Consider the following 27,542-nt stretch of genomic DNA (forward strand, 5'->3'; position numbering starts at 1 on the left):
GTCTGACCCATGATCAGGCATTATAGCCTGGTCGACCTGGAGTAACTGGCAGAAACTGGTATGAACCCAAGACATCTATTCTTTCTTTTCTCTGACCCTTGTATTGTTCTCTGGTGGAGTTCTCAAGGAAAGCCTATGTGAGGTGTCTCAGGAAGGGAAGGCAACTGTATCAGAACATCCATTGTTGGGTACAGGACACGAGAACTACCCTTTATTATGCTTGTTACAACTGCTACTGCCTCCAACAAGAATAAGACAGCAAGAGTAAGGGGGCGGGGGTATACAAACGGGGAAGGAGAGGCCAGGTTTTATCTCTATCTCAGAAAGTGATCAGATTATTTATTTCAGTTCTGTGCCCTCCCCAGCTGATAGGTCATTGGCTGGATGGGGCCCAGTGGAGAGATTTTCTCCCCACAGATTTTCGATAATAAGGCGAGAGATACAGCGATTGTGTAAGAGGTAGCAGCCCCTGGGGGGAATCTGAGATCCCATTATAATCTACATGGGAATCTACAGGCCACTTCTGCTTCAGTGTTCTTAGGTAATTCCGAAGGGACTTGAATGCAGGGACAAAGCAAGGCCTCAGCTCCTTTGGAGATAATGTCAGGATCACTCTTTGAATGCAAAACGCTTCTTTCTTTCTGAGTTGTGCAGTCGTTTACTCTGAACTCCCCTTGACGTTCTTAGACTCATGCACACTGGTTTCTTTTTCCTGGGAGGAGAATTGAATCGGGGGGAACTGTGACAATCACTGTCTGTTTCTAAGCAACTGTGTCTTTCATCAGTGGGCCTCATTCATTGTCCCCTTACTCTTGGAGAAGGTTCTTGCTACTTGGTTTTCTGAAGAGCAAGTGTGAGCTACTTGGGGGAAGCTACTTTCTCCTACGGAGAAGGCTGGGATTTGCCTCAGATGTCCTCTATCTAGTGGAAGCCATTGAGCACACTTGAGGCTGTTATGGAGAATGGGAGGTATCTACACAGAGTCATTGGAAATATTCCAGTCCTTGTGATGTTATCAGGAAGCAGTTTGGTCTCAATGCTTTTAGGTAAATACTCTTAACTGTTTTCAGAGGAAGTTGGTCTCTGAGAGCTTAAGGAGATCATCTACTATTTTACTAGGTAGGGGGAGGGGGAGGGAGAGGAGGAGGGGGAAGGGGAGGAGGAGGAGTTGAAGGCAGGCTTATCTAGTTCCAAAGTCTCTACTTTGGAGCCAGCTCTATCTAGTAATGGGCAACCTGACCACTCTCAGGACGAAATCCCATTCAAACTACAAGAAAAACATTCCAAATCCAGTTTTAAACATTACTAAACTGTGTAGCTGGAATCTTAAACACCAAACTGTGACTGTAGAAGGACTGCCTTCCTCCTCTCTCCATTGGTTGCCATGGTTAGGCAAAGGAAAAAGAGTTGACTTCTTACTTATGGAAGGTTTTCAAAAAGCATGATCTTTATTTGATTTGTTATAAGCCAATGTAAAAAAGTAATTCTCTGTCTTAGTCAGGGCTTCTATTCCAGCACAAACGTCATGACCAAGAAACAAGTTGGGGAGGAAAGGGTTTATTCAGCTTACACTTCCACATTGCTGTTCATCATCCAAAGGAAGTCAGGACTGGAACTCAAGAGGTCAGGAAGCAGGAGCTGATGGAGGGATGTTACTTACTGGCTTGCTTCCCCTGGCTTTCTCAGCTTGTTTTCTTATAGAATCTAGGACTACCAGCCCAGGGATGACAACCCTCCCCCGTAATGGGCCATTTCCCCTTGATCACTAATTAAGAAAATGCCTTACAGCTGGATCTCATGGAGGCATGTCCTCAAGGGAGGCTCCTTTCTCTGTGATAACTCCAGCTTGTGTCAAGTTGACACACAAAACCAGCCAGTATATTCTCTGTCCATATATATTTTGGGAGATGAACAATGGATTTTCATGAAAAAGAAAAACATAACCACTGGGCTAGCTTTCTGAAGCTATTCCAGGGCTGTGATTGTCAACCTATGCTTCACAGTGTGTTGTCAACCCAATCCTTGAATCCATTTACACACCAAGGATTAAAGTCTGATACCAGTGAGCCCCAAGACATTTGTTGTTTAGGGATGATGACATCTAGCAGGGGGTGGTGCACACTGTTTTTTGGAGTCCACCTTTGGACCACACACTACAGGAAGCACTTTTTCTTTAAATTCTCAAATGAGCCCTGACATGGGGACTCTGGGCATATCTACTTCACAGAAGCTGAAGCCATGGCATGCCTGAACTTTTGGGGACAAGAAAACAGCAATATTTGCATTCTGCAGTCATTTGCTCAGTGGCCTTTGTGAAGTCACCATATCACCTTGTTGGAGCTGCATACCAGAATTAAGACAGCGCTATCCAGAACACCTACCCTGTTACCTTTACCAGCCAATCGAGCTGTTCAAGAGAGACAGTGGCTATGGAGAGACAAAAGTCTAGAGCTCATTTCAGCCTCTTAGACTGTCCTGGAAAATGGGATGAGGGTAAGTCTTTTGTATCGTTACTGTCAGATTAAATAAGGCCTCCCACCTAAAGTATATAAGAAATATAGTTTATGTCACTAATCTGCTCATGATATGAGTCCATAAAGGTTAAAAGAACATAAATGATTAGGAGAATTAATCTATTAAAGTTTTTAATCCAGTTTGGGGTTGGATACAAGCTCACTCTGTAGATAGGGTGCTTTCCTGGAGTGTATGAAACCTTAGGTTTGATCCCAAGCACCTCATAAAAGCCAACAAACAAAACAAGGATGGTAGTACATGTCTAAAATCTTAGCACTGGGGAGGTGGAGGTAAGTGGATCAGAAGTTCAAGGGCTTCTTCAGATACACAATGACCTCAAGGCTAGCCTTGGCTACATGCTATCCTATTTCAAACAATGCTACCTCTGAACCTCCATAAGATTGGCTCCATGAATGTATTCCATCAGTTTCCCACAAGTTTTCCCGTGATGTTTCAAGGATTCATGTTGTTGTTGTTCTTGTTGTTTCAACTTCTCAAGCTCTTTAAGTTTATTGATCAAACCAAAGCCTTAGTCTTGTTCTTTTCTCCCCAGGATCAAGGAAACCTGAAACATAATAGCTGGGGATGGCTCTACCCAGCTAGCTCACAGATTAATAGGAAACACTGTTCAAGTTCTCTACAAGCTACCTACTGTTTCCTCACTGTAACTCAAGGTTCCCAAGATGGTCATTTTTCCTTCCTGCCTTTTTTTTCTGAGCTTGATGTCCATCTGCTTTTGATGTCATGGCCACTGGACTCCTCTCTGTGTAGACATGTAACTTTGCTTTTTGAAAAGGGAAACAAAGTCCTTAGGTGCTTTGCTTGGCAGTGGGTTGGGATCATGCTGCACAGTTGAGTCCCCTGTGCTGGCCCATAGTCCCTTTTCTCTTATTCCATTTATTTTCTCTTTTGAGACAGTCTCTTTTATAACCCAGGCCAGCCTCAAGATCTTTACACAGTGCAACTTGGCCTTGAACTCCTGACCTTCCCGCTTCCATCCCAAGGGCTGGTTTTACAAGAACGAGCCACCACTCCCTGCGCTTAACCACTTCTCCCTTTTGACTGGCCTCTTCTTCATCATCACATTTGTGGGCAAACTCTGAGTCATGTTGGCATTCTTTTCTTTCTTTCTTTCTTTCTTTCTTTCTTTTTTTTTTTTTTTTTTTTTTTTTTTTTTTTTTTTTTTTTTTTTTTTTTTTTTTTTTGCCACGAAGTCCTGCTTCGTAGTTTAGTTCAAGGCCATCACAGTGTCACATGACAACATAGATCATCCAGATGAGGCAACATGAAATAAAATAGTAGAAGGGTTTTCCTGGCAACTACTTTTGATTGTATTGAATCAATATTGAAAGCAGCAAAATCATGGTAAAATTTTTCATAGAGGAGTTTTTCCCTAGGTGTGTTCTTGGGGATGCAATCTGGGGTCTAGTGCGTGCTAGACTAACATTGCTCTATCACTAAATCACATCCAGAGCTCTTCGTTTTTGTGTTTGACTTTGTCTTATTTTATGTTGAGGCAAGAACTCAGTTATAACTTCAGTTGGCCTCATACTTTCTATGTAATCCAGGCTGGTTTCAAACTAGCAATCGTTCTACTTCCATTTCCCCCAGACCTGGAAGTACAGATGTACTCTCCCCGATGTGGACTTCAGGAAAAACTAAGGCATCGTTTGCTAGACACGGTGTCCTGGTCCTGATGTTTTGAAAACAGATGGAGAATTAACTACTCATGTCTTGGAGGATCTTGCAATTTTGTAAGAGATTCAGACACTGAATGAGGAAGTTGAAACTGAGTTGGCCACGTTTGGCAGCTGTGAGTCTTGGGGCAAACTACTGACTTCGGAAGTTCAGCTTCCCCATTGGAGAAGGGAAATAACATGGCCATCCCCTTAGAGAATCTCCTAAGAGTATTAACAAGTATTCAGCAGAAGTGCCTGAGTGAACATTCAGTAAATGCCATCATTACAGTCTTCCATATTACTTTTACAGTAAGTGGATTCTCTGCTAAGGTATAGATAGGACTGAGGTCTACAAAAATATAGGGTTAGGGTTCCAGTCTCAGTGGGTAAAGGCACTTGCTGCCAAGCCTAGAAACCCAACTTTGATCCCTAGGATTCAAATAGAGAAAGGAGAGAGTCTGATCATACAAGCTATCCTCTGACCTTCACGTGGCGCACATATGTTCACACGTGGGAATGACAACATATATCAAATAAATAAATATAATAAAGTAAAATTTCAAAAACAAATACATGGTTGAGACTTCTCCCTTCAGGGAGAATGAATATTCACCTTATCCTCAGGTCTCCATCACTGGCCAGGGTTCCCCCAATCCAGGCAGTCCATACTGTGGCTACCCAGAAGCTTTATCCTATTTAATCCACCCTATTGTACAGGACCCAGAGTTAAGTGTCTAAGACCCTTCACAGGTGATCCCATTATGCAGCCGAGGTCATAATTGCCTGGATCGTTTGTAGGATGTGCTATAGAAGAAAAAGGTAGAGCCCTGGGTCCAAAACATCCAAGGGAGAGGAAGCAAGAAGCCAGGCTATCCTGCCAGGTGGCATGCAGCCTGAGGTTAAGAAGCTCCAGGTTAATTTAATCCTCTAGCCTTTGTTTGAGTGCATGAACACCCCATCCCATTGGAAGAAGTAGCTCATATGGTGGTGAGTTGGTGAAAGGGGGAGCCATTTTGGATCAATGATTCATAAACATAGAGTTCTCCCTATATTGAGAAGCAGGCACTTTGCAGAAGGCACAGGAGTGGTTTTGCTTGTGAGTTCATGGCATCTAGCACTTTCCTCTATGGAGGTTACATGCATCTAATGCTGGCAGACAGACTCACTAAGCACCCACCAAGTTGAGGAACTATACACCACATGTTAGCCTTGAGTATCAGCTCCAGCTGAGGATGGAAGAACTGAAGAGAAAACTCTGGACAGGAGTAAGACCAGGGCCTTTGACAGCTCAAACAGTGGGCAGGAATGTGGCATACAGCAATAAGTAGCGGTCCACATGCAAGGCTCAGGAGAGAATTGGGAGCAGAGGCCATGTGGTTGCATGTTATAGACATGGGAAGGAAAGACCTATGGTGATTTAGCTTGATGAACATATAAAAGAGATAGAAGGCTGATTACCTACACACACCTGCCAGGTTCTTGCTAGTCTTGAAACTTTTCTAGAGAATTCTATTTGCAGGGGAACCAATTGGAAATGGTGCCTCCACTCAGCAATTTCCTGCTTCCATCTTGGGTAGCATCCATCTTGGATAACCAGGGGTAGGAGTCCAAAGACAGGTGCAGACACATGCGATGGGATGTGATGGCAAGCAGAGTTCCCCACATCCCATGCCAGTTGCAGACTAAGGTTGAGGACCTCCATCACTATTGCCAGTAGCTAGCAATACTAGCTCCTGGTGGCAGGATGACACTATAGCCCCCCCCCCCCGACGTCCCTTAGGGGGCAATATGTGGCATTGATGGCCTCCCTTTCTGTTGCTGCTTCATAATAAGGAACAAATATTTGGCTTTTTTTCTCCCTCCCTTCCCTGTCATTTTACACAGTCTTGTTTAGACTGGAGGTTTGTTAATGGGAGACCTTTGCCCTTTGTCTAAAAGCTGTGACCAGGAAGTCCCACCACCCCATTAATGAGAATTTTGTTCCAGAGCTAGAGCTCCCAGCACACTGCTTCTGCACTGCAGAGGTATTGTACCCTCGGTTAGAAGAACAAACAATGACAAAAAAAAAAAAAAAAAAAAAAAAAAAAACCCACCCCTTCCACTGTTGAATGAAAACAGCAAACTCCAGACCCTAAGGGGTTTCAGTCTCTATTAAACCAACAAAAGGTCCAAATTGACAGACCAGGGCCACAAAGGGGAGGGGAACAGCAGGACAAAAAAGAAGGAAGCCAAGAGAGTGAAGAAAACTCAATTAACTGGGAGTTGGCTTGCTCAGTCTCTTGTGAGGAGTGAGGCTGCTCCCGCCCCACACCAAGTGTCCACTCCCTGAAGATTTTTTTTATCTAAATGTCTAAATGTCCAGGACCTTAGGAGAACCTTGAGTGTCCTGCCCAGCAACCTATAAGCACCCTGACCTTGATCCTTCTTGGGCACTCCAGCTCTACAAGGATGTCAGCCTGTCAGATTACTTGGCCAAAGCTGCTTATTAACGTTCCTTCTTTACCTCCTTCTCTCCCTCCCTTCAGTCCCTCACTCCCCCCCCAACATGCACGTGCACGTGTGCATACACACACACACACACACACACACACACACACACACACATACAGAGAGGAATATTTAGTTGTGAAAGATTCAAATATGAATCATAGGTTGTTTCAATTTGTATCATATTAAAGTGTAATGGCTAATGATTACTTCTAAGTAGACAAGTATATGTAAACTGATAATACTTATTGACTGCTGACGCTTTGTGTTGTCGGTGATTGAACTGATTGAAATATATATATATAACATATATGTGTGTATATATGTGTATATGTGTGTATTGCTTTTTATTTTTTATTTGGGGGACACTCTCATGAATCTCAGGCTGGTTTCAAGCTCTCTATGCAGCCAAGGATGACTTTCAATTTCTAATCCTCCTGCCTCAACTCCTTCAGTGCTGAGGTTATAGATATGCTATTTAGGCTTGGTTTTTAGTTGGCGCTGAGAACTGAACCCAGGTATTTGTGTGTGTTAGGCAATGACTCTACCAAGTAAGCAGTACCTTAGGCTGGGAGCAATGTTTTCTGACATTGTTCACCTAACTCAAGCTGTCTGTCTGCCTCTTCTGGTTCCTTGTAATGAGAGCCATGGAATAATCTCCTCCGCACACAAGACTGCTCATGGCACCAGGACCACACTCCAAAAATATTTAGTTGTGGAAATTTTAAATATGAATCAGTGTTGGGTTCAATTTGTGTCATCGTAGGTGTGATAGCTAATCATTATTCTTAAGCCAGAGAAGTATATGGAAAAACTTTTAAACTGGTAGCGTGTACTGACTGTTGATTCTTAGTGCTGTTAATGATTGAACTTTTAAGAAACCTCATCTCAAGTCTTAGATTTATCCTAGGATTTTATGTATGTGTGAAGATGAAGGGAAACAAACCAAACCAAACAATAGAACAACAACAACAAAAATTCCTCGGCACTGGATTGATAGAATTCTGTTTCCCCAACATCTTGGGGAACACCCTGGAGGGTAGTAATCCTGACATGATGTGGGAATCTAGGAGTATTAATGCCTGCTTATCCATTGACCTACGAGCCTTACAGACTGTGACATCATCTCTCCTAGACAGCAAAATGTCCAATTCAGAATGACTTTGAGGGTTATCGGCAATTCTTACTGCCTGGGGTAGGGACTTTTAATAAGTAGTTGATGCTGCTATGAAATAGAAGAATACATTTCCATCCACCCCTTCCCCTCCTCCCAGAGAGAATGCACGTGTATATGGCAAAGCTGAAGGAGGTCAAAGGTGGAGTGTGCTGGCCCTGCCTTCTAGGTCACAGGGCGTCAGGGATGTGGTTCTGTCATGTTACATACAAGGTGGTTGTGTATGTACTGAAACTCTAAACACATGCCTATTTGTTTTTCTTGAATGATTCTTGTTAAGTACTTTACCCACATAATATATGTAGTAATTTGCATATCAGCTTACTGCTATTCATAGTCACCCATGACCATCTCCTGTGACCCCATGCTAAGCATTAGTAAACTGACATTGTGTAAGGAAGCTGGCTTGGAGGAGCTAGGTTCCTCTTAGAAGCACAGCCTAAGAGTTGGGCAATGGCTTGTCCTCAATCCGTGTACAATGGGTCTCATCAGACCTATCAGTGTCTCCCTGACCATTCGGCTCAGAGTTGTTCTGAGACAAAAGACAGACTTCCCACAGGGACTGACTTTTGCCAGTGTCTCTTCCATGCCACTTGGGAACACCTTTCTACACCTGGTTTGCCACAGTGAGAGAGCCAGTGAAAATGCTGGCAGCCAGCCTCTGACATCAGTGTTAACAGTGCAGGGGACTACCACTAACCAGGGATAGGACTCATTCTGGAGGGCCTTCAGCAGCCCCGGGAGGCCACAATGACACTGAAATGAATTCTGCTTGAACTCAAACCAGGCTGCTGGCCTTCTAGTCTCCAGTGAGGACTCTTTCCTTCTTACACCACACTTTTCGTTATCCTACCAGGCACAGGCTTTGGAGCAAAGTCGCCAGATTGATGAACACAGCTCTTCACCTTACTTCTATAGCACATGCCCTTACTGTCAAGTTCCTCAGACTTGGGAATGGTACAGACTCCCGAGAACGTGCTTCTTCAAAACTCCTTCCTCTGCAAACTACCCGGATTTGTTATTTCTTGCAAGAAACTTTGGTAATGAATGTGGCCTCTCTGTTTTCAGCTGTAAGCAGCAGAAATCCCCCTGCAGGCGCTCCACCAGACCTTTTATCCACACTCAGGAAAAAGGATTGATTGATTTTGAAGTTCAACGTTGGCATCTGCTGTTATTCAAAACCAGGACCTTGGCTACAGTAATCCACCACGCTTTCAGCATCGCCACCCGTGTGAGGCAAATGAAGGCAAGCTGTTGTCGAATGAGAAATGCAAAATAGCCAATCTGTTTGTCTGTTTAATGTAACCGGGAACATAAGCTGCTAAAAGTGGTACCATTCGGCGCTGTCAGATGGGGGACACTCTCCAACAAACAAAAGCCTAATGACCCGTTTTACTCGGCACTCCAAGTTGCTGCTGATGGTGTCTCCCATATGCACTCAAACATGCTTTTATCTGAAACTGCAAATGACATGATTTTCCATTCAAAACAAGCGTGTAATCTCTCTGTGTGGATGTGTGTGTGTGTGTGTGTGTGTGTGTGTGTGTGTGTAGCTAGGTGCATTTGTATGTGTGTGTTGGGGGAGGAGGCACGATTGGTGTCTCCCCTCCCATCCCTGCCCCAGCCCCATGGAGCAAGGCTGATGGTTGAGACATCTTTGAGCAGGAAGCATACTGTGGCAGCACCTGACTTTCCCTTTCCCCTTACACCTGCCATTGCTCTGTATTAAATGGAAAACTCAAGTCATTAACTATGATAGATATGTTTTTAATAAGTAAGTGTTGTGCCCCATCAGGCAGATAAATAGTAGGGCTTAAGATAGGTTCAGAGCCTGGGTTAAGGATTGAAGTAGGAAGTTAAAGGCATTGGCTACTTCTTCAAAGAGTGTGAGATTTAGGAAGTGCCAGCTTTCAATATCACTCAGGCCGAAACTTGTCAAAAAGATCCACTGACAGGACTGGGCTCTAACTCCCCTTTTTAAACTTGGGAGCACTGTTTACAGGCATGCTAGGAACGAGGAAGCTAGGCCATCCTTCAAAGGATGCTGACCAAACCCAGTGCCCACTAACTCCTTAAAACACACATCTCTAGATGGGTGATGTTAGCCCACATCTTTAACCAAGCACTCCAGAGGCAAAGGCCTGTGGATTTCTGAGTTTGAGGCCAGCTTTGTTTACAGAGTGAGTTTCAGGACATTCAGTGCTCTACAAAGAGACCCTATACTAAAAGAAAAAACAACAACAACAACAATAATAATTGTGTTTGAATTGCGCCTCCTGTCCTGACAGACCACACCAAGCCAATGCAGTTCCTAGTGGCAGACGTTTATTGGGGTTGTGGGAAGAGGGGATGGAGACAAAGGGGAAAAGAGAGAGGAGAAAAAAAGGGGCGAAGGTCAGGAAGGGTCTGTCTTTTATTTAGGTTCTGACATAACTGCTTCCAGGTAAGAGTGGGAAGTAGACTCTGGGAATGTATGCAATTACCATGGCAACAGATGCGAGGGTCCTTGTCGCCTATGGTGATGTCACTGGGTTCAGAGGCAATGTGCCAAGCCAGTTCCTGATACCAGTAATAATAATAATAATAATAATAATAATAATAATAATAATAATAATAATAATTTTATTATAACAAATAACCTATCTTTAGGAACTAGGAAAATGGTTTGATGCATAAGTTCAAAGACCTGAATTTGGTACCTAGAACCCACATGAAACACTCAAGAGCAGTGGTACCGACTTGTAATCCCAGTTATGGGAAGGCAGAGGCAGAAGGATTTCCTGGGGCTTCTTGACTAGCCAGCTTAGCTGAATCAGGTAACAGTGTGAGACCTTTCTCAAAAGGCAAGATAGAAAAAGACCAAGACAGATGCTCAAGGTTGACTTCTGGCTTTTATGTGCATGGGTGTATGGATCCACATACACACATGCATACACACACACACACACACACACACACACACACACACACACATACCCACATGCGCTTGATTGACATAACAGATTGTCATAGATACTGCCTGCCAATTCATAAAGATAGAACATTGTGTTGAGAAAGACTCTGAGGTACATACAGAGAAAACAGAGCTGTCATTGGCTATTAGGCCCTGATGTTATTTATTGCCACAAGCCAATGTTTATTAAAAGCCAAAACAGAGAACAGACTAGGACAACCAGAACCTACTTCTTCATATCAAAGACTCCCGTATCTACACCAGAAAGTCAAATCCACTTAAGTTATAGGAAAATAGGGGGGAAAGAGAGCTATGAGCTGAGAACAAGCACTGTAAAAAATTATGCCTGGCTCCAGGCAGAGTTTGGATACATTCAGTGGGAGTAAGGCAAAAGCATATGGTTTGCATTTCCACTATAAAGAAATATGAGGGGGGGTACTTGTGGGACCCAAGATTCAATAACAAATACAGACACTTGACAAGGCTTGGCAGGCGAAGACAGAATATTTCTGTGTTTACCTGACAACATGACTGGAGTCCAGCCCACTGGGGAGCAATTCATTTGGTGGTGACCTGTCACACCCTGGCAGAATGTCCTTGTAGGAACATCAATGTCAGCCTGGGAGGCATCCCTCCCTCCTCCTACCAGGCAAGCATCTCTCCAATGAGATCGACTATACTAGCAGGGACTAAGGATGCATTTACCCCACTTGGATAGTTCTGTTTTAGATTCCCAAGTAAGAACACCAGAGAGGAAGTGTTACTCTTTCTTTATTATCCTCCTATTCTACAGCATAAGAAAAGTCTCATCTTGAGCTTCTCTTTTGATAGGAGATAATTGGAATAGCTTTGCCATTAATTTTTGCTCTGTTTTGCTTTTTTTGGGGGGGCTAATTTAAATAATTTGGGGGACAGAGTGAACAAAAGAGAAGTCAGAGAGGGTCATGAGGAGAAAGGTAGGACGTATTTTCTGAGTTCTGAATATGAGATGTAAGGTTTGGAGACTCAGTTGGCACAGCGTTGGCTATGAAGTGCGAGGACCCAAGTTCAGATCTGTAGCACCCACAGGGAAAGCCAGGAGTGGTGGAGTAGGTGACTGCAACCTCAGAGCTGGGCATGGAGGGTAGAGAGAAGAGAATCCCTTAGGATTGCTGGGCAGTCAGTCTCTTCAGTGAGAGACCATGCGTCAAAAATTTAAACGAAGCATGTGGTGGTCTGAACAAATGTCCTCCATATTAGCTAGTGGTCACGTGACTCTTTACCTCCTACTTGATAATACTGTTTAAGTAGCTTTAGGAGGTGTGGCCTTGCTTGAGGATATTTGTTACTATGAGTGGGCTCTGAGGTTTCAAGATCCATGCACTGTTTCTAGTGCCGAGGCTCTGCCTCCTGTTTTGTTGTTAGAAATCTAAGCTATCAGCTGTTGATCTGGCTACCTGCTCCCTCCATTCAGCCACCATGGACTCCCTTTGGATCTATAAGCCAAATAAACCCCTTCTCCTCAAAATTACACTGATCGTGGTATTTTACCACAGCAATAGAATAGTAACTAAGGTGGAGATTGAATGAGTGAGTAAGACACCCAGTATTGACCTTTGGCCTCTATAATAATGAACGGACACACACACACATACACACACACGGGGTGGGAGGTTGAGGTATATGTGGTTGGTTCTGAGGTTCTCAAATGGAAAATGATACTGTCCTACTAATCATGTATTATGGGACACTTTTGGTCAGGAAAACAAAACAAACAAAAAAAGTTGACAAATATGTCCTGTTCCCCCTATCTCCTTTGTCTCTTTCTGCTAAAGATCAGAAGTCATGAGAATGGTATTGCAATGCAGCTTCCTGGATAAACTTTGACATCAGAACAATAAACATGGAGTCTCTAGAACTACCAGGTCATTAATGAGCCCAGATTCAGAATGGATGGCTTGGCATTTGGTAATTGAAGACTATGGATGATGAAGGCTCTCAACTCTGGTGTGAAGAATGGCCTATAGAATCACGTGGGATGAGTGATTACGGCTAGCATCCATTTCAACATGTATTGAAATGTTCAGAGAAAACAAGGTCACAGCAAGAAGCCAGGAACTCCCCCGCTCTTGGGGAGCAGCTTGGCAGTGGGACGGAGGGCCAATCAGGGTAGGAAAACTACATCCATGACATTGGTTCAGCCAACAATAAGCCTCTGACTGTACCAAGCTGCAGGGCTGCACAGCTCAGACCTGGAGAAAAGCCACGATGCTCTAGAAGGTGAGCCAGGAATGCAGATGGAGTGGCTGGTAGCAGCACCCAGTCCTGACCTACTTCTAATTCAGCCTGACATTAGAGCCTGGAAGACCAAAGCTGTGGGTATATTTTCCTCCTTAGGGCTGCTGAGAATACATGACTGAGGTGCACACTGATCCTTGGAGCTGTCTGTGGTATTCTTTGTAGCTCACAGCTCAGACTGGTGATGCCTCAGAGATCCCTAGGAAGGGCTGCATCAGGCTTCTGAAGTTCAGACCCTCCTAGTACACCCAAGAGATAACAAAGAAAGTGAATGGGATTTGAGGCTATGGATGAAACATCACCTTGAACCTGAGCTACAATAGACAAGGTCTGGCTATAAGCAATTGAGAAGACATAGCTGAAGGGGTGATGATGAGCTTACAAGAAAGCTGGAAGATGAGGCTCAGAATACAGGGAAGCACAACTTCAGGCAGGCTCCCCGGCTGCAGCATCCATGGCTTCTGGACCTATGACATCTTGGGACACAGGGACCACAGCATACCTCCCTAGTTTTAGAGATCCTGAAGCCCAGAATTGCTTGGACCCTCCAGGCTCCCATGGTGACATTTGGAACCTGGGATTCTTGTATCATTCTCTGATTGGCTGATGTCAGGTCATGAGCCTACTAACTTCCCAGGGAAGCTGGGAAATGCACTGCTCTGGCTTCCCTGTTAGGTAGGAAAGAGGTGCCTCTGTCCTCTAAGGATTCGTAAGGTGGAAATTTGCATTTTAGTATGAGTAGCTAGCAAATGCAGGACTGTGCCAATGTTTCTGCTGCCACTTCTACCATTGTACTGCTTCATATTCCTTACATGATCCATGCAACCATTCCACCACCCAAATCTCTTCTTAAGATGGAATAGCACAGACTTCAGCCTCCTACAAGAAATGGAGCCAATAGGGTGTTCACATGACCAGGTCTTATAAGACTTGTTGGTAAACTAGGTGTGTTCGAAAGAGGGAAACATAATGACTTTCTGCTTCCTGGGGATGCTGTGAGTGAAGGCTTTGACCCTATGTTTGCCACATATCAAGGGCTCAATGATGTCTACTGCTGATGTGATTGCCAACTTGGCCGCTGTTGGTATCCTCATCTTCCTGCTGATGGGGTTGGCCAATCTCACAGCCCAAGTATTCAGTATGAGATAGGATTCTACACTCAAGCTCTTGGCCCTTGACTAGCTATATTTCCATGGCCAAGCAATGTCTATGCCTCAACTTCCTCTCGACCAGATGGGAAGGTAAAAGTAGCTCCATCGTAGGGCTATGAGGGATGAGCTGTTGTGTGTGTGAGAGTATGCGTATGCAGTATGTATATAGTATGTTTGTGTGTTATGTGTGCATCTGTGAGGGGGGATACACAGGACCAAGAAGGAGGCCATTAGGTGCCCTACTCTGTCACTCTCTACCTTATTTATTTTTTAGATAGGGTATCCTACTTAACCTGGAGCTAGACTAGCTGCCAGCAAGTCCAAGTGATCTTTCTGTCTCTACCCTCCATAGCACTGAGATTATAGGCACATTAGCCATGGCCCAGCTTTTTATGTGGATTCTGGGTATTTGAACTCAGTTCAAATAGCACTTTTATTCACTGACCTCTCTCCCTAGCCCTCTAAATAAATGTGTGTGTGTGTGTGTGTGTGTGTGTGTGTGTGTGTGTGTGTGTGTGTGAGTGTGTATATGTGTCTGCATGGGGGAAACTCAGAGAACACCTTACATGTGGCATGTGGCTCCTTTTTACTCTCTTCTTTGAGATAAGGTCTCTCTTCATTGGTCTCAAACCTGGCCAAGTAAGCTAGAGGGGATGGCAGGTGAGCCCCAGGGATCTGCCTGCTGTCTGCCATCACCGAGATATATGCAAGCATACCATGGGTTTTAAGACTCCAGCTCAGGACCTCACACTTGCAGCTTGCGAGGCACTGGTTTTCTCATCTGAGCCATCATCTCCCAGCCACTAAGTGAAGCATTTTTATGAAAAGCACTTAGGAGCACCTGGAAGATCATGGGCTTTCACTCACACAACCTGCTGGATGGCTGGTGTAGCTATTAGTGTCCCACTAAAATGCCACTCACAGGAGACCTTGTTTGCAAAGAGGAACCACGAAACCTGTCTTCTCCTTGCACGAGAGTCGAGGAGAGAAAGAGGATGTTCCCAGTATCCAATGAGAGGAAACCTCGAGTCAGACACGGGAGTTTTGTGGTAAGTTTAGTGATTGTGGACAATCTTTCAGCTAAGGCTGAGGTCTGTGTGACCCAGAGTAGCTGACTGACCACAGGGCCTACCCACCACTGGCTTCTTTATATGCTCACCACTCACCAGTGCCATGGCAAGGCAGAAGCCCTCTAGTTGCCCCAGTTATGGAGGTGAGAGCTGCAGAGTATTGAAACTGGGAACAGTTGATCCCAGGGAAAAGTAGGAAACACAGCTCAGGTTCCTGGTGGGAAGACATGGGCTAGCTTTCTGCCTTAGAGATGGCAGGAAACAACCCATCAGTTCCTCCTGGGTGACTGCAGGACACTCTCCTGCTAGAGGACTGAAGAGATCTACGAGGACCTTCAAAAGACACCCATTCTCCATATGAAAGGAAATGATTATAAGAAATTTCAGACTTCAATGTTATCCTTTAATTACATACAAAATAAAGCTACATGAACCACATGAGATGTAACCAGAGGTGGGCTAATGGGTTAGACAAGCATTTGGACCAAGTTGGACTTTTCTTTCTGTGCCTACATATCTGCTTTTCAGCCATCAGGGCTGCACATTCTTCTCAAACGTAAAGATATATAAAATACTTAGATCCTGGAATGTTCTAGAATGACAGTCACTGTGACTTGACACTTACTCAATTGTGAGAAAGCATCACAGAGCTTTATAGAAACCCAGGAAGCATTACCTCTGTGCTCCATCCTTGCACTTCCTGGTCCTTGACTGTGGTGGATACTGTACAGGATTCTGTCAAAGTAGAAGCATCTCCTTATTGCCCATACTTTTACAAGAGTCATGAGATGATCTGCACTGCCTCAGTTTCCTTTATTGTAAGCATGGTGGCAACAGTATTTGACAGAACACTTGGGAGTCACACTGTGGCAAGTCCTCAGTGCCTCTGAAGACCTATAGGCCTGCTGATCTGATCGATGAGGCTGTCTAGGTGATCGATAGTGATCACTATGGTCGAATTGACCCGACATGGGTCCACATTGATCACTTAGGACACTGGGAATGATCATATTGGCTGGGCCAGAGGTCAGGAAATTTTCCCATTGGGTCCCAGTTGAACAAGGACTCAGGTTATGAAGAAGGTAAGCTGAGAAGCTTAGAAAACACCTTGGACTTCAGAAAAGTTTTGTGTGTTGGAAGGTGAGTCTCTTGCATCTCCTCTATTACTTCACTGAGATCATGTAAGTAAGCTCTCTGAACCTCAACTCAGTTATCTGAAAATTCAGGAGCTATGCAATAGAGCATTGAAATACTTGGCAGAAAAGATAGGAATTCATAAATGAAATTCAACTGTCATTTGCATGGTTTATTCTGAAGAGGGATTTTCTATTGTGCAAAGACCATGTTTTGTGTTGCCATCTAGAAATATGGAAGCCTTCCCCTGCCCACCCCCTGCCTCTTTTTAAATGGTACCGGGCATGGAACCCAATGCTTTTCACATACTAGGAAAACACTTGACTACTGCGCCAACCCTCAGCCCACTGAAACCCTATTAACAGACTCCTGGGTGTATATTGACAGATGTCTGCCTTTGGCAAGCCTGGCCTTTAATCTCCAAAGCAATCATATGAGCTTTAAAGAGACAGGAAGCATCAACTTATTCCTAGCTGCAGAGATAAGAAACAGTCTCAGTTAGTCTCAGTAAGACATAGCTACAGTTCTCCTGCTTCTGGTTTCTTCTTCCTACCACCCACAAGCCACAACACTTGCCCAAGACTCAGCACTGGGTGTCTGGTAGCATAGAGAATGCAGCTGTCCCATCTTAGGGGTGATGAGCCATTTCTGAAAGAAAAGACTATGGACTAGAGACTGAGGATGGAGTTGAGTTGGTAATCTACTTGCTTAGCCCTTCAGGGAAGTCTAGAGTCAATCTCCAGATGTTGTGGTACATGCCTGTAATCCCAGAATTCAGGAACTGAAGGCAAGAAAGATCAAAGGTTCAAGATTATCCTTGGCTATAGACAGAGGCCAACCCAAACTCTTTCTCCCTCTCCCCCTCCCCCACCCTCCTTTTTACCTTCTCCCACTCCCATACCTTTTTACACACACACACACACACACACACACACACACACACACACACACACACACACAATTAATATATGAACTGAATGGCATGAAGTGAGACTGCAAGGGGCCAGTCCTGATATGGCCCCAATGCAGACGGATGGGGCTTGGGCCCAGAGGGTTCTAGCAGCCTAAGGCTGGAATGAGGTTGGAGATCTGGACACTAGTGGATTTCAGTAAACCAGGACACGTGGAGCTATTGGAAGCTGGCAGAACAATACAGAAAAGCAATATGGTATTCTGCAGTCCTCTGGTTTACGAATGGGTGACCTCCTTTGGCTGACACCTTGAGTCATGGCCAGACGCTCATAGTCGCTTGTTACATAATTGTCTTTATTGGCTATTTGTAGAAGATTCACTTAAGGCCACCATTTTGTCAGCTTTGCAGTTCTATGTTGCTCCTCCCTCTCTTCCTCCTCCTCCTCCTCCCTCCTTCCTCTCCCTGCCTTTATTTCTATGGCCCTAGAACCCCATCTCCCCCTGCTTTCCCTTGAGCAACCTGGGTAGCAGCTTATGTCTTCATGTTCAAGTTGGGTTTTACCTGTCAACTGTTTTGCCCTAGATTTTGGTGTCTTGCTTCACATGATAGAGCAGGGATTTTTATCTGGACATATATTTTATTTTTACAGGAGGCTCATAACTCCTGTCAAGAGCTAAACTGCTTCTGCCTCAGTGCAGACTCCATAGCAGTGAAAGCACATCCCAGTCCCCCAGCCACTGAGGACAAACATGTCGGGTTATTTAGAAGGTGTTTCCTGAGTTAAACTTCGACCATAAATTACCAAGTGCATATTAGCATATCTCCCTCCCAGCCAGTCTGGGGATGTAGATGGTCCCCTTTAAACAAAATCTTAAGAGCAGAGCAAGGAATCTTAGCCATGTCTCCTTACCACAGGAAATCCGCACCACTGCATGCGCCCCTAGCTCATGCAAGATGAAAATTAAAAATAAAAAATTTTCCACCCATCAGTTTAACTCCAAGGACTTGTGAACTGACTAACAATGCAAATATCCAGAGGTTAATAGCCTGGTGACATTACTGTAACTTACATGGTGGCATAAAGGGCATTAATTCATCACATGGCCAGCAGTGGTCAGTTATCAGATGAAATGGATAAATACCAAAAGAAAAATGAACTGTCATATCAAGAATTAATAAAACGTGCAGTATTTTTCTCTATTTTTTTTTCCTTTAGTGTGGATCAGGGCAGCATGAAGCCTTAATGTCATTTTTACAAGTTTCAGCCACGATTTTGTACATAGAGTCAACCTTTGATTCACTCACTACCATGAATCCCAGAAGTTCCCAGTGGGGAAGGAAAGTTATCAAGAACCACCTAAAGGAGATGGTATGAATTAGCCAAAAGGGACCTCTTGGCAACTGCCATTTGGGACAAAAGAAATGAAGTGAGTAGTCTAATGTCTCTAGGTGGTGTAGCTAGTCTGATTTGGGTGGTTGGAGCCTATCTAGAGTTTGGCTGGCATAGCCAGGGTCCCACAAGGATGCTTTATCTCACCAGCAAGGTGATTGACTTAAAGCCCCTGTGTTGAGTTCACCACATTCAGCAAAAATAGATCATGGTTCTTGGCCAGGAACTGTGATTCATTCCATGATGGTCAGCTGTTTACTCGGTCAGTTTCTCGTCCCTCTGTTGGTCACTGTTCTGAGCTCTTCTAAGAGAAGGATAGAGTGATGTTAGCTTTGGGGAAATTGTAGGTTCTCAGCTCCCACTGCTAAAAGGAAAATTACTGCTCTGAGCTGTCCCTGGTCAGGTTCCAAAGGAGCCTTGTCGCATTATTTAAATACTGAACTGCGATATTATAGAAGTTGGTACCCAGTTGCTCTTGGCAGTGTCTTCGTGCTGGCAGGTGCGGGGCAGAAGGCTGTGTCTCTTCAGCAAACTGTCTTGCTGCTGCTGCTCTCTGCAGCTCCCAGGAGCATGGGCTCCTCCCCTGGCTGCTGCTGTACTTTTTTTTTTTAACCTTCTACCAGCCAAGTGCTTCAGATTCAAACAGCCTTACCCTCAGCATGGCTCACCCCAGTGCCTTATCAGGAACTCCTTAACCTAGACTGATTCCCAAGTTCCTCCTTCCTTATGGGAGCTTGGCCTTTCCTGCCCTCTTTTCTCTAGGCTCAAAGTTGCTTCAAGCACAAGAGAAGGCAAACATCCGAATACCTTACTTGTTCATTCTTAGCTGTGATTCTTTCCTTTAGCCCCGATTTCTGCCATTTTTGGCTCAGGAACAGCACATAGGTATTATTATTATCTTTTTCTCCTCTTGTTATTGTTGAAATGAAGAGCATGTCCTTTGGTTGTGACCCACTGAGTAATGAGAACTTTCCCAAATACTCTGGCATGTCCAGGGTTTGGTGTGTGAAAAAGCCACCCCAGTTTTACAAAACCCACATGGAATGATTTTGAAAATGACTTCCAACTTGCAGTTCATGGCAGCCTCTGGCAGAGATGGGTGCAGTGATGTAACGTGGTCAATGGACCAAGCGGAGAGACAAAAGGCCAAGCCCAGACTGGGCCAGAACCACGTCCCTGGCTGAGGTCAGCAAATCCAGAACCTCCTGCACTTTTATTTAGGGACTCAAATTCATAGTTGGCAAAACTGTTTTTATTTCTCGCATAAAGCTTTTTATTCTACTTTTCCAGCTTTTGCTTGAATCCACAGAGGCCAGTCTAGGACCACCAAAACTGCAGAGAACTGGGATCCATCACCAGAACCTTGGAAAGAAAGCCAGGCATTGTGGGGTGAGCCTATAAAATCAGTGCTGGCAGAGATAAAGACATGTCAATTTCTAGGGTTTACTAGCCTGTCAGTTGGGCCATGATGGCCGGCTCCAGGTCAGTAGGAAACACTGTTTCCAAAAAGACAAGGTGGGGGAGATCATCCTGAGAAAGACATCTGAGACTGAAAGACTCTGGCCTCCGTAAGCAAGGACACAGACATACACACAGACACACACTCACACACACATACACACAGAGACACACACACACACAAGCACACAGATATACACATACACAGAGACACATACAAACACACACATACACACACATATACAGACACATAAATATACATATACACCCACACATACACACAAACACAGACACAGGCACACACACACACACACACACACACACACACACACACACACACGAGTACTCTTTATTTTTCGCTTTCTCTTTACCAGCTTTCTTTCTGACTTTTCTTCTTTCTCTTCCCCCTCCTTCCTTCATTACAACTATTTTGAAAGTAATGTTTCCATGTAGATTGAAAAGAAAGTGCATGTAAGATTGATGACTTGGGTGTGCCCTTCCAGCCCTTTCCTCTGTCCCAGGCAGACATGGTGGCAGAGATTTGTGAAATGGTAAATGGCACCCACCCAACCCTGAGTCAGAAAATGGATATAAAATAATAACCATCTTCTCCGATGTCTGATTTAATCAATTTTGCTCACTTTGATATGTGCCTTTCCCATAGGCTAGCTCAGTATGTTTGTTCTGAAGAAAGCTGCTCTCTCCACTGGTGTCTCCGCTGTGGCACACACTCCAATTCCAAAGTGCTGATTTGGGTTTTATTAAAGTCTCCACAAGCCACAGCAGAAGGAAAGACATCCTTTCCTTCTAGATCTCCTGCTCTGAGACAAGTGGTGGATGCATACAAGACAGTCTCTATGGGAAACTTCAAGGTCGAAGAACAGGCAATTACTCTGAAAACCAATAGGCTGCTCCCTTCCTATCTGCTCACTGAGTCTGTCTTCAGCTATCTGCCAGGAAAGAGAATGGATCTTGTCTTATCTTACCTACATCTCTGATAAGGGTACTGGTTGAAGCTATTCCTCCTCACTGTCTGTAAGACTCACACCTTTGCTTGTTGACTTCCATGCATCCAGGTAAGGATCTGATATTTGGCTGGGTGCAACTCTAAAGATGGTTTAGACTCTCTGTCATGTGGTGTCTTTTGCACAGCATGAAGTGAGAGGAGGGAAGGGTGGACAAAGGGTTGCAGAGAGAGAGAGAGAGAGAGAGAGAGAGAGAGAGAGAGAGAGAGATTGATTCTCATTTATCAAGTTTGTTATGAGTGCCAAACATGAAGGTTGGGAAGGGACTAGTTCAGTGCCAGGCATATACATGCTTCTCAGGGGCTTACTCAACGAACCTTATCAAAGACAAGGGAGATGATGGCAAAGTTTCATTCTATGGCACGACCAGTCTTCTCTGCATTATAAAGAATGAGAAATGGAAGCATACGTTAACCAGTAAGACAGGCTGAGTGGAAAGGAGCCAGGATCAAGGCTAATGAACAGGACCCACCCACACAGCAAAAGTCCTTTCTCTACCAGCTCCCATGATGCTTAGCTCCCAGGCTCGACCTTTCATGATGGATAGAATAACAAGAAAATCCTTTGTCAGCATCCCAGTGACGAATACAAGACCCCTAAAAAAAACCCTCAGCTTAGGTTTCCAACCAATGGTTATTAAAGGCAGAGAGGTCAGCAGGCACAGTGTAAACTTTGTCTGGGTGTTGGTACACAGATACTGATGGTTCCTAATGGGACTCAGTGTAGGGGCATCACAGCTTGAGTTATTCTGTGATGATCTGATATTGTGAGAATCAATGAGATACCAAGGAACACCTTGCAGTTAATGACTGTTGGTGAGCGGTGACTTTTGCAGCCAGGTGCCTTTGTTTCCGAGACCTGGGCTCTGCATTTTAACATCTCTAACTCTGAGTGTGTGCTGCCATTGACTGCTCCTGATAGTGGGATTCATTCTTCATACCTGCTTCTGGTAGGGAGATACTAAATTCATGGTCAACAAAACCTTTGAATGGAGGAAAATCACTATTAACCTGACCTGTGAAACTAGCTACTGTGACCAAATACTGCCAAGGCATTCAGTTTCCACAGAGGAGTGGCACTCGGGTAGGCAGCTTCCCTGTGGCCCTTACTCTCTGTTTCTTATGTTGAGGACATTTGTCCTCATGTGATGACTCAGGACTCTTCTTAAAGCTTGGATAAGTGGCTCAAAGTTCTATGCCTGGGGATGGGCCACAGTGAGACTCTGGGACAGTGTCCATCAGATGTTACCTTCATATCCTCCAATGAGAATAAATGAATCACCCAAGGAACCCCGGGTACAACTGATGGAACAGAGAGTAAGGGGCATAAGAAGATGGACTTTCCAGAGTGACAATGAGGCTCTGAACTTTTGCTCTCAAGGGGACCACCTTTTGGGGCAGTTCCATCAGAGTCAAGTCAGATATCTCAATAGCTGGCTCCCTTAGAGGCCTTTTAAAACAAAGACTATGCTATCCCCAGAGAAGTCTTGTTTTCTCTGTTATGGGCCTCAAGAAACAACCCAGAGAGACTCAGAGGTCCAGATAACATACAGCCATTTTCACAGATGACAGACCTCTCTGGTTACATGCTGTAAAAACTCTCACAGGACTCGAGGGCCTTCCTAGCTTTTCCTTTTTTAGAACTAACATTCAGAAGGGAAAAGAGGAGTTGAGATCACCCTTGTCCCTAGGTAGAACTGACATAGTGTGGTAACAGATAGAAGTCAATTTTCTTTGCTGACTGGACAAGACTTTGAATCACCTAGGAGATGCACCTCCGGGCATGTCTGGAGGGCACATAAGAATGGGACCACCCTGAATATGAGCAGCAACATTCAATGTTCTGGGTTTCTAGAATGGGTAAATAAAGAGAGAGCTAGATAAGCACCAGCATTTGTCATTCTCTGACCCTGCCTGTAGACAGAATGTGCTCAGTACTCTTTCCCTTACTTACCATGCTTTTCCCACCATGGTATACTATACCCTCAAACTGTGAACCCAAATAAATGCTTTCTTCCTACAGTTACTTCTGTGAAGCATCTTAAACACTCCGGTGAGAAAATCAACTAGACCAGGCACATTTTCTGTGGACTACATATAGGGCTGGGTCCTGTGTGCTTTTGCTATTATTAATTTTCTGTGTTCATGCATTTAATAAGTATTATTGAATGTCTCTCATGTTGCCTGGTACCACTCTAGAGTCAGTATACAGGAGTGAATGAAATAACATCCCAGCTGTCACGGGGCTTACGTTCCAGTGGGAAGAACTAGACAATAACAAATCAATAGCCATAAAGCCTGCCAGGAAGTGATACAAGAAGCTGTAAGCATGTGAAGAAACTAAGCCACCCATAGGGCTATGGAGTGGGGTATCATCATGAAACCTGTATTTTAATTACAAAATCTTATTAGCGCTAATGGGCATTAACATCTATGGATTATAACAACCTGATTTCAGTAAGAGGAGGTGGCCCACACCTATAATCCCAGCTACTCTGGAGGCTGAGGTAGGAAGGTCACAAGTTCAAGGACAGTCTGGATAACTTATTGCGACCATATTTCAAAATGGAGAAAACAAAGGAAGGCTGGAGATGTATTTCAATGGTCATGGGGAATTTCGTGCTTAGAATGTTTAAGGCATTGGGTTTGATCCCCAGCTATCTATCTATCTATCTATCTATCTATCTATCTATCTATCTATCTATCTAATCAATTTTGTAAAACTTCATTACAAATATGTTTTAGATTCTTACAGAGTCTACAACTGGGCACACCACTGAGCCGGACATGATGGGTGGCACAGACTTATTAAACATTCTAAATGCACATTAATTTTCAATCTACCCATTTTTCAGGAGATAACTGAGTTCATACCAGTGAGTGCTGAATCCAGGTTTCACATCTGCTCTGTCAATCTCTGGAGCCTGTGTATAAACCTCATTGCTGTTGAAGCACTGGTATGGGGGAGCTATCCAATCAGATGGTTCAAATGAGGGTCAGAGTTCTTTAGTATAGGAGGAAGTTGCAGTGATGAGTGGTGCTCTACGAGGCTTGAGTCTGACTTCTCTGGTACAACTTTCTCCCCTATACCCATTCTCAAAATTAAGGCATCTTCAAAAGCTGAGAGTTAGGCTGTCTAGGAAAGTACTCCAGTGATATCTGGGAGGGCTTGCCCATTGTCCCCATCAGTCTGCCCATCGGAGGGTTCCTACTCCTCTTCAAGGCTGTTGGTGACCATAAGACCAGGATCTACTATTGTAAAGAAAATACTGTATGAGTTGCTGGTCATTCCAAAGTGGACCAAGACTCACTTGTCATTTTGCCTTATCACCAACACATATGTCAATAGGAAAGACATGAGTTTATTTTGGTAGGAGCAGAGCCCAGGGCCACATCAGGGTGTGGGTACTTTTTAGAATGTGACTCACCCAGTGGCACACTTTTTCCATTCCTGATTTGATTGTGGAGACTACTTTGAAGTTGCCAATTACCTTATTTAGGTGAAGATGGTGCCGACAAGATTACCACATCTGTTTCCAGAGAACGTGGGACTAGCAGATGTTCTAGATGCATCTTAGGCTACCGGGTAGACCCATCACATAGAGGGCAGATGTCCACACAGAGTAGTCTGCGGGACGTCGACAGACTTCTTCCTAACACAAAATTACTGTGGTGACCAAAATAGAACCAGACAGGGAGAGATATTTGGTTCTCTGGGCCTCAGTTTCCCCATTATGCTTCCTTTACTTTATCTGACACCCACTTTGGGGGAGTTAAAGCTTCTTCTCTCAGAGACTACCAACTGAAAGTAGCCCTAAGTGGCCTCTCACTGGAATATCTGATAGCTTTCCATCTCTTCTAGCATGGCAAGAATTGTATTCAAAACAAATAGAAACATTATTGGAGGGGGGGCAGATGGAAAATGAAGGATTACAATCCATTAAATACCCAAAGGGCATTACAGGTGAGAGACAGACAGACAGACAGACAGACAGACCTGTGGGAAGATCCAGATGAATAGGTATTGCTGATTCTAGCTTTGTGTCTGACTGATGGTTGACATCAGGACACTGGATTAAGGGGAAGAAGAATGGGTTGAGGAAGGCAGGGTCTACTGACACTATCAGTATGGTAGTCGATTGAAATAAACCACTTTATTGATTCTCATACCCACCCTCTAGGGCTATGCTCCCTCTGCCCAGCACACCAGACATTTTTTCAAGTGTCCAATATTCACAGCTTTTGATTCCTTGGAAGCATGAAGTTACAAATTGCAATAGTCAGGAACCTGCCCTGGAATGAGATAGCATGGACCCATCAACACAGCCCTGCACCTGCCAACAAGGAGGTTCCCGACACCACGTCTCCAGGTGCTGTGGAGCTGGAGGATGATTTGCTGCAGACAGGCCCTGGCACGGCATCTCTTCTTCTCGGAAGGAGTAAATTAAACATTATATTTTGTTGGATACATCCATTTCATGGCTCCTTTTAAAAAAATCATCTATTTGACACATTCTATCATTTAACAGTGCTTGTACCTGTTTGCCTGAGCACCAAAGAGCAGGCCATAAAATACTCTCAGGGCTTCAAGACACATTGGAAGAGGGCATCTCAGGTCACTAGAAACACAGTCTGTGCCAGAAGGTCCCCCCCCTCCCCCCACTTTATCCTGTCCCAAGCTGTAATCTGGAATAGTGGTCTTGTGGAATCATCCCCACTGTAGATCCGCCTGCCAGATTCTCTGCAGCCCTCAGAACTGCCAGGTTTCATGAAATTCACAAAGATAGATTTAAGGCACAGAGACAAAAAAAAAAAAAAAAAAAAAAAAAAAAAAAAAAAAGGAATTCTTGTCCAGCCATTTGTTTTTGCTGTGACAGTTGGAAATTTCACTGAGGGGAAAAAAGTATAGGTTTTATTCCCAAAGCGTAGTCCTTTATTTAACACATCCCTACACTCTAGATGTCCTGCACACTCTCACCAAGGCCCAGCATCCATGAATGTGCTAGATGTTGGCGCCTTCTTCTGGGGTCCTCTTCTAATTCTCCCATGTCCAGGATGAAGCCCAACCAATTAGAAGCCATCCACAAGAGAAAAAAAATGGCTAATTAAGATGAACTTTAAGGGGAAGGAGGACTTAATTAATTTGATCTTTATCTAAAACTCTTTCTAACTGAAATAAACTTTAGAAGTGCTATGGATCAATGCCTCCAACTATTTGTGATAGTTGTGCACGTGCGTGCGCGCGCGCGCACACACACACACACACACACACACACACACACACACACACACACACAACCAATGTCTTATAATGCACACAGCTGGAAACGGGATGCTAACAAGTGTGGTTCATTATCGCTCATCCTCAGCCCTCTTCACTAAGTACCACAGTGACTAGCTTAAAGAGGAACCATGTGTGCTCAGGTTGGTTGGCATGAAGTCTCTGGCAAGGCCTGGAACTTAATAATAGATGGCATTTCTAGAGTATTTGAGAGGGCCCTGTGTTACTTCTTTTATGTGTGGGTTAGCTCATTCAGTCTATACAACAGTTCCACACAGAAAATGCAGGCCTCATTCCCTTTCTGAAAAATGAGCAGGGGGTCATAAACCCAGTGGAATCACAGCTGTGGTGGCTTGAGTATGCTTGGCCCCTGGGAAGTGGCACTATTAGGAGGTGTGGCCTTGCTGGAGGAAGTGTGTTTCTGTAGGGGTGGGCTTTGAGATCTCAGTGCTTAAACTCCATACAGACTGCAAGGGACCCTCCCTCTGGCTGCCTGCAGAAGACAGTCTCCTGCTGGCTGCCTTCGGATCAAGATGTAGAACTCTCAGCTCTTCCAGCACCATGTCTGCCTGGATGCTGCCATGTGTCCTGCCATGATGATAATGGACTGAACCTCTGAAATTGTAAGCCAGCCCCCATGAAATGGTGTCCCTTATAAGACTTGCCTTGGTCATGGTATCTTTTTTTACCCCCACTAAGACAACATTCCAGCCAGAAAAGGGCAGACACCAGTGCCCAGCTTGCATCTAGTCTTTGACTCTTGTACTCTCCCTTCTGTTGTAGCTGTCACTGTGTTCCTTCCTGTTTGGTTTCCACCAGGTGTGTAAGGGCAGCTGCTCTGTGTCAGGCATTGGATTTGGCAGCAGATGCCTGTAGCCACGATAGCATTTTAAACCTGACTACTAGAATTCTCTACAAAGGACATTCCAGGGCATAGTCTCGGGCACCCAACAGTGGCTGCAAGCAACTTAGTTAGAGCACGGAGACACAGCCAGGTTTAGCGTACACAAATATAAGACACCAAGATAAGTCTGGAT

This window comes from Arvicanthis niloticus, chromosome 18 (genome assembly GCF_011762505.2).
Source record: "Arvicanthis niloticus isolate mArvNil1 chromosome 18, mArvNil1.pat.X, whole genome shotgun sequence".
In the NCBI taxonomy this organism is placed as follows: domain Eukaryota; kingdom Metazoa; phylum Chordata; class Mammalia; order Rodentia; family Muridae; genus Arvicanthis; species Arvicanthis niloticus.